Consider the following 10735-nt stretch of genomic DNA (forward strand, 5'->3'; position numbering starts at 1 on the left):
CTGTGCCCGACCCGCCGCGACATCGTATTCCTGCTCTTCTTTCTGACTCCCTTTCGGCCGCTACTAGACGTTCTTCTTCTCCTCTCTCTGCAAAATCAACGCCTTCTCTTCCCTCTGAACCTGTTCTTGATCCTTCTCCGTCGCCGCTCGACTGCTCGGAAGATGGCATGAACGCCACCATGGATTTAAAGAGGAAATCGGCGGATGCATCGCCGAAACGCACAAAGAAGGGCAAGAAAAAACCTCCACATAAGTGAGTTTAATTATGTTGCGTGAGTCTTTTTTTCCAAGAGTTTTCCTTTTAAGCTTTTAACTGTTAATGCAAGGGGTTTTGCTAGTCCCCTTACTCATAATTTTTTGTTTGATTCGATCGAATCTTCCAACTGTGATGTTTGTTTTGTTCAAGAAACCCTAGTCAGTTCTGAATCCACTATTAAATCCCTGTCTCGCAGATGGCTGGGCCGTTGTTTCTGGTCTCCAGCCTCTGGTAGACAGGGTGGTGTGGTTACTTTAATTTCGTCGAAATGTTCTGATGAGATTGTCTCTTGGAAAAAAGACTCACACGGTCGTATTGTCAGTATTTTGATCAGGAGCAACGGTGTAGAGGTGAATTTAGTTAATATTTACGCTCCCACTAATCTTGCAGAGCGAAAGATTTTCTTTGATTCTCTCCACGAATTTTTTATTCCTTCCGATGCAATCATCATCGGAGGGGACTTTAATTGTTACGATAACGTTCTCGATAAATTTGGTGGAAACGTTTCTATTCACAAAGAATACGAGTCTTTGAAAAATGATTTTGCTCTTGTTGATGTTTGGCGCAATTTGCATCCCGGCTCAAGGGAATTTACGTGGTTCAATTCGTCCTTGTCTATCGGGAGTAGACTTGACAAGTTTTTGGTTTCAAGGGAGTTGTTGTCACCCGGCGTGGAGTGCAACATCTCACCTTGTCCAATTTCCGATCACGATTTTGTTTCCTTCGTCTTTGACATTCCCACCGGGGTCAAACGTGGCCCGGGTGTGTGGAATTTTAATAATTCCCTTCTGAAAGATAAGGACTTTTGTACCACTATAGAAAAATTGATTGATTGTCATCTACGTTTTTTGCCCTCTTTCGCGAGCTTTCAGGATTGGTGGGAGTTCTTGAAACTGTCCATCAAAGAGGAATCGATCGCCTTTTCGCGTAATAAACGGAGGCGGTTGCGTAAAAAGCAGGTATATTTAACGAATAAGTTAATTCGTCTCCGTCAACGTTTAGTTGGTGGAGACAACACCGTCTCCGTTTTGATTTCTGACACGGAAAGCCAGTTGAAAGCCCTTCGCGTTAAAGAAATCGAGGGGATCATGATTCGGAGCCGCGCACAATGGCTGGAAGAAGGCGAGCGGCCTAGCCGTTACTTTTTTAACTTGCAGAGAATCAAAGCTCAGAGATCACACATCTCTTCAGTTTACGATCTAAATGGCACCGAAGTCTCCTCTCAGGAGGAGATCGAAAAAGCGCACGTTGATTTTTACTCGCGTCTTTTTTCCGAAGAGCCTGTTGACGCGACCTTGCAGGACGACCTTTTGTCCTCTCTGCCGCGTCAACTTTCTCCCGATCAAGCGTCGTCTTGCGAAGGCCAGATGACGCTTGATGAAATGACCCTTGCGTTAAAGAAAATGAACAGCAATAAGGCACCTGGCCCCGATGGCCTTTCTGTTGAATTTTATGTCAAATTCTGGGATCGGCTAGGTCCGCACCTGTGCCGTGTCCTTAATGCCTGTTATCGGGCTGGGGAGATGTGTGAGTCTATGAAGACAAGTAATACGCGTGTCATCTTTAAAAAAGGTGACCGTAAAGATCTGAAAAACTGGCGACCGATTTCTCTTTTGAATGTCGATTATAAAATTTGCTCCAAAGTTCTTTCTCTTCGTCTCTCTAAGGTTCTAGAATTTATCGTTGATCCTGATCAAACCTGTTCTGTGCCCGGACGTAAAATTACATCGAATTTGCACGTTCTTAGAGATGTGCTAGATCATATCGATCGTACTAATGAGACCGGTATTTTGATTAGCCTCGATCAAGAGAAAGCTTTCGATCGTGTCAATCGCACCTTTTTGTTAAATTTATTGTCTCGTTTCGGTTTTGGTCCATCCTTTTGTTTCTGGATCAATACCCTATATAATGGCGCTAACATGCGCATTATTGTGAACGAGTGGTTGTCAGACACGATACCTTTATCCCGCGGGGTGAGACAAGGAGATTCCCTGTCTCCCTTGTTGTACATTCTTTGTGTTGAAACTCTTGCGTGCAAAATCCGAAATAATCCAGATATCGAGGGCTTTCTCCTTCCGGGCGCACGAGGTTTATGTTATAAAGTGGGTGTTTATGCTGATGATACGACCTGTATTGTTAAATCCTATCGTTCCCTTCAATCTTTATTTAACATGATCAATGTGTATGAGGGTGGGTCTGGAGCTCGTCTCAACGTCGCAAAAACTGAGGCCATGTGGCTGGGAGCATGGCGTTCGCGCGGCGACCAGCCGCTTGGCCTCAAGTGGGTGACGAAAATGAAAATTTTAGGCGTTGTTTTTGGCCCCGACACCGATGCCGATAATTGGCGACCAAAGCTCGAGAAATTAGAGAAACATCTTAATCTCTGGAAATCTCGATCTCTCTCCTTGTCGGTAAATCCCTCATAATCAATGTGTTGGGGATTAGTAAACTTTTGTATCTCTCTGCTGTGTTGTGTGTCCCTAAATGGGTGGTTTCGAAAATTAACAATTTAGTCTGGCCTTTTCTCTGGGGATCCCGCATTGAAACGGTTAGCCGGATGACTTGCCACCAGTCCCTCGGGAAGGGTGGTCTCGGCATTTTTAACTTTCAGACCAAAAGCGATTCTCTTAAGTTGGCGTCCCTCATTTCTATTCTCGATGATCGCGAGTCGAAGTCTTTTTTCCTAACCAAATATTTTCTAGGTTCTAGACTTGCTTCTTGCCGGCCGGAGTGGCGTTCTCTTCGTGACAACTCCACTCCGAGCACACAGAATTTGACACCCTATTATGAGAAATGCTTTTCGATTCTCGCCTCTCTTCGCGGGATCGTTTCCCACCAAGAGTGGCGAGATTTTGTTTTCTCTTCCAAGAAGTGCTATTTAGCTCTCTTGAGAGAGAATTCTGCCTCCCCGATTCTCCATCGCTTTTGGTCTGCCTTTCTTCCGATAGATTTTGATCTCGACCGTTTCTGGGTTTCTGTTAGGGATGATTTTTCCGAAAACTATAAAAACGATATACTTTGGTTAATTGTCCTCCGCGCTGTGAAGGTACGCGACTCCCTAAAAAATTGGGGGTATATCGACTCTGACAAATGCGCGTCCTGCTCCCGTAAAGAGACAATTGATCATTGTTTTCTTAACTGTGTTCGTGTGAAACGTGTGTGGTCGTTCTTCTCTCCTGTTCTCTCTTCTCTTCTTGGCTTTCCTTTCTTGCCATCGTGTACTCGTGTTTTCTTTTTCCGTTGGGCTCCCGTTAGCCCTAAAAAGGCTCAGTTAGCCCGCTTCTTAATCAAAACGATTCTGTACGGTGTCTGGAAGTTTCGCAATAAAGCTACCTTTCATAACGGAAATGACACTCCCGAGGGTATGATTCGTTATATCCTCGGTGATGTCAGGAACAGAGTAGCTTGTGATTTTTTTCGGCTTCCGTTTTCGGAGTTTAAGAATGTTTGGGAGGCTCCAGGTCTTTGCCGTTTCGATGGCGATTCTTATAAATTATTGATGTAAATATTTCTGTAAATAGTAATTAATTGACCTAGTAATAGTAACAACTTTTTAGGTTCATTAGTTAATTGATAGCTTAAGATTTATTTAGGTGCATTAGGTTAGGGTGTATTAGGTTAAGGAATGTCAATAATTAGCCTTAATTTATTTAGGTACATTAGGTATATTAGTGTAAGGAATAGTAATAATTAGTAATATTTAGTGTAAATACGGACTTTACATGGACCTCTTCTGGACTTTATTAGTGATTAATTAGTTTTGTTTGGACTTTGGAACTTTCTTTCGATTTATAATTAATAAGTAAGGGCCAAGCCCACGTGCGTTTCGCACTTTTATTCTGTATATAGATTTATTCTAAATAAATCAATTTCAAAACTTAAAAATCTGTTCTTATCAGCTTAATATCTGATACGCTGCTCATTGAGCAGCTCATATATTAAACTGATTTTTGGAACTGGGCTGTGGAAAAGAGGCTTGCCTCGTCCCAGCCACGGGTTGCCTCGGTATAGCACTACCTCCGAGTGCGGCCCACTTCCCTCTGGGGAAGACACATTCAATCCAAAACAAAGTCAACGGTATAGCATTCTTTTATGTTTACAGGAGCCCCGCCCGCCCTTAGAGGGGGAAGAGGTGAAAGAGGGATGATAATTCAGACAACAGACAATGGCAGGAACGGCCGCTGGCCTACGTTTTCTGAAGTGCGCAAAGCACTACCACAAGGACCTAGGGGTAAGTGGATTTTTTCACCGAGGGCAGACGCTGAAAAAGCATACTTACCTGACGCGGGAGGTACTGTGATCAAGGAGGCAGTCCTCTCAAGGCGAGGCCCTTTCATTGCACTTCGACTGGGTTGACCCTTGCGATTACCCCAAATGTGGGTAACTCGAGCGTATAATTTCTGGTAGTGGGGACCTGCGTTCGCGCTCGTCCCCGCAAAAGTCATCCAAACTATGTCTATATGGCCCTCTTACTGACTATCGAGGGTATTTTTGCTTTTGCAGTGGACCGGTAGACTTGCAAAGAAAGCAAAGGACGCACAACTGGCCAAGGTGTTGGCACGTTTGGAGGGGTAGAAGTGCATTGGAGAGACTGGAGGAAGGAAACAAGGTGAGTTTCGGGGCGGTGCGTAACTTTGCTGGCTGTTTTTGTTCAAGGCCTGTCTGCTCTATTGTGTGTAAAGTCCTGTTCGTTTGTATTTGCAGGTTGTGCGTGCCGTGCCGTGCTGTGCTATGCGCGCGAAGGGAAAGGAAATGAAAGGAAACCAAACGGCCGATCGACCGAGCGAGCGAGCATAGAAGGGCATTCGACTTGGACCGTGAGTACACTTTGAACCTTTTGAGCGGTTTTATTGTCACTGGAGCCGCTTTTAGAAATGCTATTGCTATCGTTAGTGTATCCTTTGTGCGAGCAAGCGAGTGAACGAATGAACGAGGGAAGGAAACAAACTAGCAGAGTAGTAAAAGTATCGAACCTTTTTCCCGATTCGTTTGCAGTCTGAATCCAACCATTGTCGACTTTCAGTGCCGTTTTTCGCGCGCCTCCTCTTGGAAGTGTGCGAGTGTTTTGCCACGTCACGATGGCTTAAAACTGCGTCTCAGAAGTGTGCGTTTTTTTCCTATTCATTTTTTCGTTCGTTATTTGGAATGATTTGATATCACAGAAGTAGAATTTGACATCATAAACTGTTCATCTCGCGCGTGCTCACTCGCTCGCGCGCGCTCTGTAAGAAAAGTCGATCGCACTAGAGTTTTCGCCATTAGCTGGCCGATTTTTGACAAAAAGGTGTTTTCCCCCCCTCGTTTTTTGCTTTGATTTTGTTCCTCACTCACCTACGGCTCTCTATGTGAAATTGTGGTGTATGGAGAGCTATTTATTGGGATAAAACGTTTAGAGATGTTCGCAAGACAAAAAATTGAAGCCTACAACACGGGGTATTCCCAGGCGGTCACCCATCCAAGTACTAACCCCGCCCGACAGGGCTTAACTTCGGTGATCGGACGAGAACCGGTGCTTTCCCTGTGGTATGGTCGTAGACGAGGAAATGGGGTCGAAATTCTGCTTGTTATCGGCCAGGTTCAGGCTGTAAAGCGGCCACATCCCTGAGTGTAGGCGAATTTGAAATTCTAAAGCCCTAGTTTCGTTACTCTAACCCTAAGAAATCGATACTCTAACCCTAAGAAATTGTTACCCTAACCCTAAGAAATGGTTACCCTAACCCCGAAGTCGTTACCTAACCCTAATGTATTTTCCTCAACCCAGTTAACACATTGAGGAGCATCGATTTGAAGCACTATTCCCTAGGGAGGGGAGGGAGGGGTCCCAAGAGACATAACGTGTCCTAAAAACCTATTATACAATGTTTTAGCTCCGTAGGTGCGTGTATCTGGCTTTAAAATCTTACAGTGAGGAGATACCAAACGGGTCAGCCTCTGGGACCGTCTGCGGGACTCGCAAGGGCTTGTGGGGGCGACCTGCTACTATCCACCATAAACCGTGGGAAGGATCCCTCGACCACCCCCCTCACCCAGGGCATGCTTCGGCATCTTCTCGGCCTTTTGGCTAAGATCAAGTGTAGTATCTGTTCTTATCAGCTTAATATCTGACGCTGCTCATTGAGCAGCTCATATATTAAACTGATTTTTGGAACTGGGCTGTGGAAAAGAGGCTTGCCTCGTCCCAGCCACGGGTTGCCTCGGTATAGCACTACCTCCGAGTGCGGCCCACTTCCCTCTGGGGAAGACACATTCAATCCAAAACAAAGTCAACGGTATAGCATTCTTTTATGTTTACAGGAGCCCCGCCCGCCCTTAGAGGGGGAAGAGGTGAAAGAGGGATGATAATTCAGACAACAGACAATGGCAGGAACGGCCGCTGGCCTACGTTTTCTGAAGTGCGCAAAGCACTACCACAAGGACCTAGGGGTAAGTGGATTTTTTCACCGAGGGCAGACGCTGAAAAAGCATACTTACCTGACGCGGGTTTTGCCTGCGTTATAGTATCGCGCGTGGATTCGTGGATTCACAAGTGTCTTTGGATTAAAGAAGCAGGATTTTTTGTAAGTATTATTGTGTTCTGGTTTGGCTGTTTTTTTCTGGTGACCCTCCCAGGGACTCATGCTCGGCTCCTTGCCGTAACCTGGGGTAGCCAGTCTCTGGTTGTTTTTCCAGTCTTGGGCTGGATTGGCTTTTTCTTGGCTTTTTTGGCCTGTTGAGTGTGGTATTTTGCCAGCTCACAGGTTTTGCCGTTTTTTCGGGTCACCCATCCACTTTTGGGTTGTTTGTTTTTGCCATGGGTGTTGAGTGTGTCAGGACGTGCGTGATTCACGCGTCAGTGATGTTGGCTAATTATGATAAGGACCGTGTGATGGCTCTCCTTAGGGAGCATATTGATTTTGAAAGGCTTTCTGCCATTCAGTTTTGCCCTAGGGGCTTGATTCGTATTACTTTTAAGAATGTCTCAGACAAAGAAGAATTTGTGCGTATGGGTTCACTGGCGTTGGATGGGCACGATCTTAGTGTGACGTCTTCTGATAAGCCGCCGTCTTTTGTGTATGTACACTATTTTCCTGCCGAAGGTGACGATGCTCTGATCTGTGATGAGCTAAGAAAATACGGAGAAGTTATCAGTATTAAGCACCAGAATTTTTCAGGAATTCCGGGCCTTCTAACTGGGTCACGGATTCTTAGGATGTTATTATCGGATCCAGTCCCTGCTGAGTTCCGCATTGACGACTATCCTGTGCGGGTTTGGTATAGGGGTATCCCTCCGTTCTGCCAGATATGTAAAGTTAATGGCCATAAGGCCGCAGATTGCCAGTTCAACGGAAAATGTAGAAGGTGTGGTTCCCCAGACCACAAAGCGCATGCGTGTGTCCGGCCGTGGGGTCAGTCTGTTGTTCCAACAGAGGCAGCTGTCCCTGAGGCGGTCCCTGACCCCTCTGGGACTGTTGTGCCTGTTGTCTCTGAAAGTTCTGCCGGTTTGGATAAGGGTGTGGTTGTGGATGTGATTGAGGGTGCGGTTGAAGATGTGGTTGTGGAGAATGTGGTTTCGGATGAGGATGATGAGGATGTAGTCGAGGGTGTGGTTGAAGATGGGGTTGTGGAGAATGAGGTTTCGGATACGATTGAGGATGCTGTGGATGCTAATGTGGAGGATGAGGTTGCTGTTAGTACCCCTGTTCCTGTCCCTAGTCGAGTTAGTGCTCCTGTTGAGTTGGGGCTAGCCCCCCCGGTCCCTGTAGTGACTGAGGATGTGCAGACCCCCGCAGATTCTGTTATTCGTAGGAAGGTTTTGAAGTGGTATCGGGATGAGTTATGCCGCTGTTCTAAGGATCAAGCCTTTGTTCTGTCCTACAGGGATATGAGGGTGCGTGAGGTTTCCCCTACGGATTTTTTGGAGTTGGTGTCGGTAGTTTTGGAAAATGGGGTGTCTCTCAGTGTGGATCCAAATCTTCTTCGTATCGCTAGAGTGGATACGAGTGGTGAGCAGTCTGAAGTGGGTTTTGCGCAGTATCTTCTTGAAGTACAGGGGGACCCTTCCTTTTTGATTGGTTTCAGGGGCTCTCTTGTTGACCAGATTGGTCCTACGGAGCATGATAACGTTTTGTGTGTGGAGTTTGTGGACCTCAATGGTCGGCAATGTCGGAGGCTTCCCGCCAAGGCTTTGTGGGTTAAGAAGGCCACAGTTTGTAATTTTACCAGTACCAATGTGGATAATAGTGTAATTAATGTTGTAAATGATGGCGTTTCTAAGTCTCGTCCTGTGGTCCCTACTGCTGCAGTTCTTGCTGCAGAGCTGCTGAAGCGTTCTGCCCCCCCTTCTGTTGTGGGAGTTCCGAAATGTAGGAAGAAATTGTAGTAAATATTAGTAAACAATACTATCTAAGTAAATAATATGTGAATAAAGTATTTAAGTCCTGGTTTTAAATAATGTAATATTGTAAATAATAGTTTTTCTATGTTTTTGTATCCGTTTTTGTTCGTTTGTTTTGGAGTGGGCGTGTTCAATTTTTGGGTGTGAGTGTGTTCAATGTTTGCGAGGTGGGGTTCGATTCCCCAACGAAGTTGGTGTCTGGTGGCCCTCGGTTTATGGTGGACCCAACCCTAAGGCATTGCACTTTCAGCCATGGGTTGGATTAGGTCTGAGATCGGCAGGCATTGCACCGCCCTCACGGGAGCCTGGCCGTTCACCTTAAATATAAAAAAACTTACCTGACGCGGGAGGTACTGTGATCAAGGAGGCAGTCCTCTCAAGGCGAGGCCCTTTCATTGCACTTCGACTGGGTTGACCCTTGCGATTACCCCAAATGTGGGTAACTCGAGCGTATAATTTCTGGTAGTGGGGACCTGCGTTCGCGCTCGTCCCCGCAAAAGTCATCCAAACTATGTCTATATGGCCCTCTTACTGACTATCGAGGGTATTTTTGCTTTTGCAGTGGACCGGTAGACTTGCAAAGAAAGCAAAGGACGCACAACTGGCCAAGGTGTTGGCACGTTTGGAGGGGTAGAAGTGCATTGGAGAGACTGGAGGAAGGAAACAAGGTGAGTTTCGGGGCGGTGCGTAACTTTGCTGGCTGTTTTTGTTCAAGGCCTGTCTGCTCTATTGTGTGTAAAGTCCTGTTCGTTTGTATTTGCAGGTTGTGCGTGCCGTGCCGTGCTGTGCTATGCGCGCGAAGGGAAAGGAAATGAAAGGAAACCAAACGGCCGATCGACCGAGCGAGCGAGCATAGAAGGGCATTCGACTTGGACCGTGAGTACACTTTGAACCTTTTGAGCGGTTTTATTGTCACTGGAGCCGCTTTTAGAAATGCTATTGCTATCGTTAGTGTATCCTTTGTGCGAGCAAGCGAGTGAACGAATGAACGAGGGAAGGAAACAAACTAGCAGAGTAGTAAAAGTATCGAACCTTTTTCCCGATTCGTTTGCAGTCTGAATCCAACCATTGTCGACTTTCAGTGCCGTTTTTCGCGCGCCTCCTCTTGGAAGTGTGCGAGTGTTTTGCCACGTCACGATGGCTTAAAACTGCGTCTCAGAAGTGTGCGTTTTTTTCCTATTCATTTTTTCGTTCGTTATTTGGAATGATTTGATATCACAGAAGTAGAATTTGACATCATAAACTGTTCATCTCGCGCGTGCTCACTCGCTCGCGCGCGCTCTGTAAGAAAAGTCGATCGCACTAGAGTTTTCGCCATTAGCTGGCCGATTTTTGACAAAAAGGTGTTTTCCCCCCCTCGTTTTTTGCTTTGATTTTGTTCCTCACTCACCTACGGCTCTCTATGTGAAATTGTGGTGTATGGAGAGCTATTTATTGGGATAAAACGTTTAGAGATGTTCGCAAGACAAAAAATTGAAGCCTACAACACGGGGTATTCCCAGGCGGTCACCCATCCAAGTACTAACCCCGCCCGACAGGGCTTAACTTCGGTGATCGGACGAGAACCGGTGCTTTCCCTGTGGTATGGTCGTAGACGAGGAAATGGGGTCGAAATTCTGCTTGTTATCGGCCAGGTTCAGGCTGTAAAGCGGCCACATCCCTGAGTGTAGGCGAATTTGAAATTCTAAAGCCCTAGTTTCGTTACTCTAACCCTAAGAAATCGATACTCTAACCCTAAGAAATTGTTACCCTAACCCTAAGAAATGGTTACCCTAACCCCGAAGTCGTTACCTAACCCTAATGTATTTTCCTCAACCCAGTTAACACATTGAGGAGCATCGATTTGAAGCACTATTCCCTAGGGAGGGGAGGGAGGGGTCCCAAGAGACATAACGTGTCCTAAAAACCTATTATACAATGTTTTAGCTCCGTAGGTGCGTGTATCTGGCTTTAAAATCTTACAGTGAGGAGATACCAAACGGGTCAGCCTCTGGGACCGTCTGCGGGACTCGCAAGGGCTTGTGGGGGCGACCTGCTACTATCCACCATAAACCGTGGGAAGGATCCCTCGACCACCCCCCTCACCCAGGGCATGCTTCGGCATC

General features: G+C 46.2%; 5 non-coding genes and 1 pseudogene across 5 annotated transcripts; 4 read left to right on the plus strand and 2 right to left on the minus strand.

The window, feature by feature from the left end:
- The first annotated feature begins 4116 nt into the window (after positions 1-4116).
- LOC136278536 (U2 spliceosomal RNA) lies at positions 4117-4295 on the plus strand (annotated as a pseudogene).
- A 232-nt stretch (positions 4296-4527) lies between these two features.
- LOC136278528 (U1 spliceosomal RNA) lies at positions 4528-4691 on the plus strand. The gene has a single exon (XR_010716381.1). It is a non-coding gene; the product is annotated as a U1 spliceosomal RNA (small nuclear RNA).
- Positions 4692-5674: 983 nt separating this feature from the next.
- LOC131798332 (5S ribosomal RNA) lies at positions 5675-5793 on the minus strand. Its single transcript, XR_009341294.1, has one exon. It is a non-coding gene; the product is annotated as a 5S ribosomal RNA (ribosomal RNA).
- Positions 5794-6297: 504 nt separating this feature from the next.
- On the plus strand, positions 6298-6487 carry LOC136278533 (U2 spliceosomal RNA). Its single transcript, XR_010716386.1, has one exon. It is a non-coding gene; the product is annotated as a U2 spliceosomal RNA (small nuclear RNA).
- Positions 6488-8960: 2473 nt separating this feature from the next.
- LOC136278532 (U1 spliceosomal RNA) lies at positions 8961-9124 on the plus strand. Its single transcript, XR_010716385.1, has one exon. It is a non-coding gene; the product is annotated as a U1 spliceosomal RNA (small nuclear RNA).
- A 983-nt stretch (positions 9125-10107) lies between these two features.
- Positions 10108-10226, minus strand: LOC136278540 (5S ribosomal RNA). Its single transcript, XR_010716388.1, has one exon. It is a non-coding gene; the product is annotated as a 5S ribosomal RNA (ribosomal RNA).
- Positions 10227-10735: the final 509 nt, after the last annotated feature.

The sequence above is a fragment of the Pocillopora verrucosa genome, unplaced genomic scaffold (genome assembly GCF_036669915.1).
Source record: "Pocillopora verrucosa isolate sample1 unplaced genomic scaffold, ASM3666991v2 scaffold_24, whole genome shotgun sequence".
Classification (NCBI taxonomy): Eukaryota; Metazoa; Cnidaria; class Anthozoa; order Scleractinia; family Pocilloporidae; genus Pocillopora; species Pocillopora verrucosa.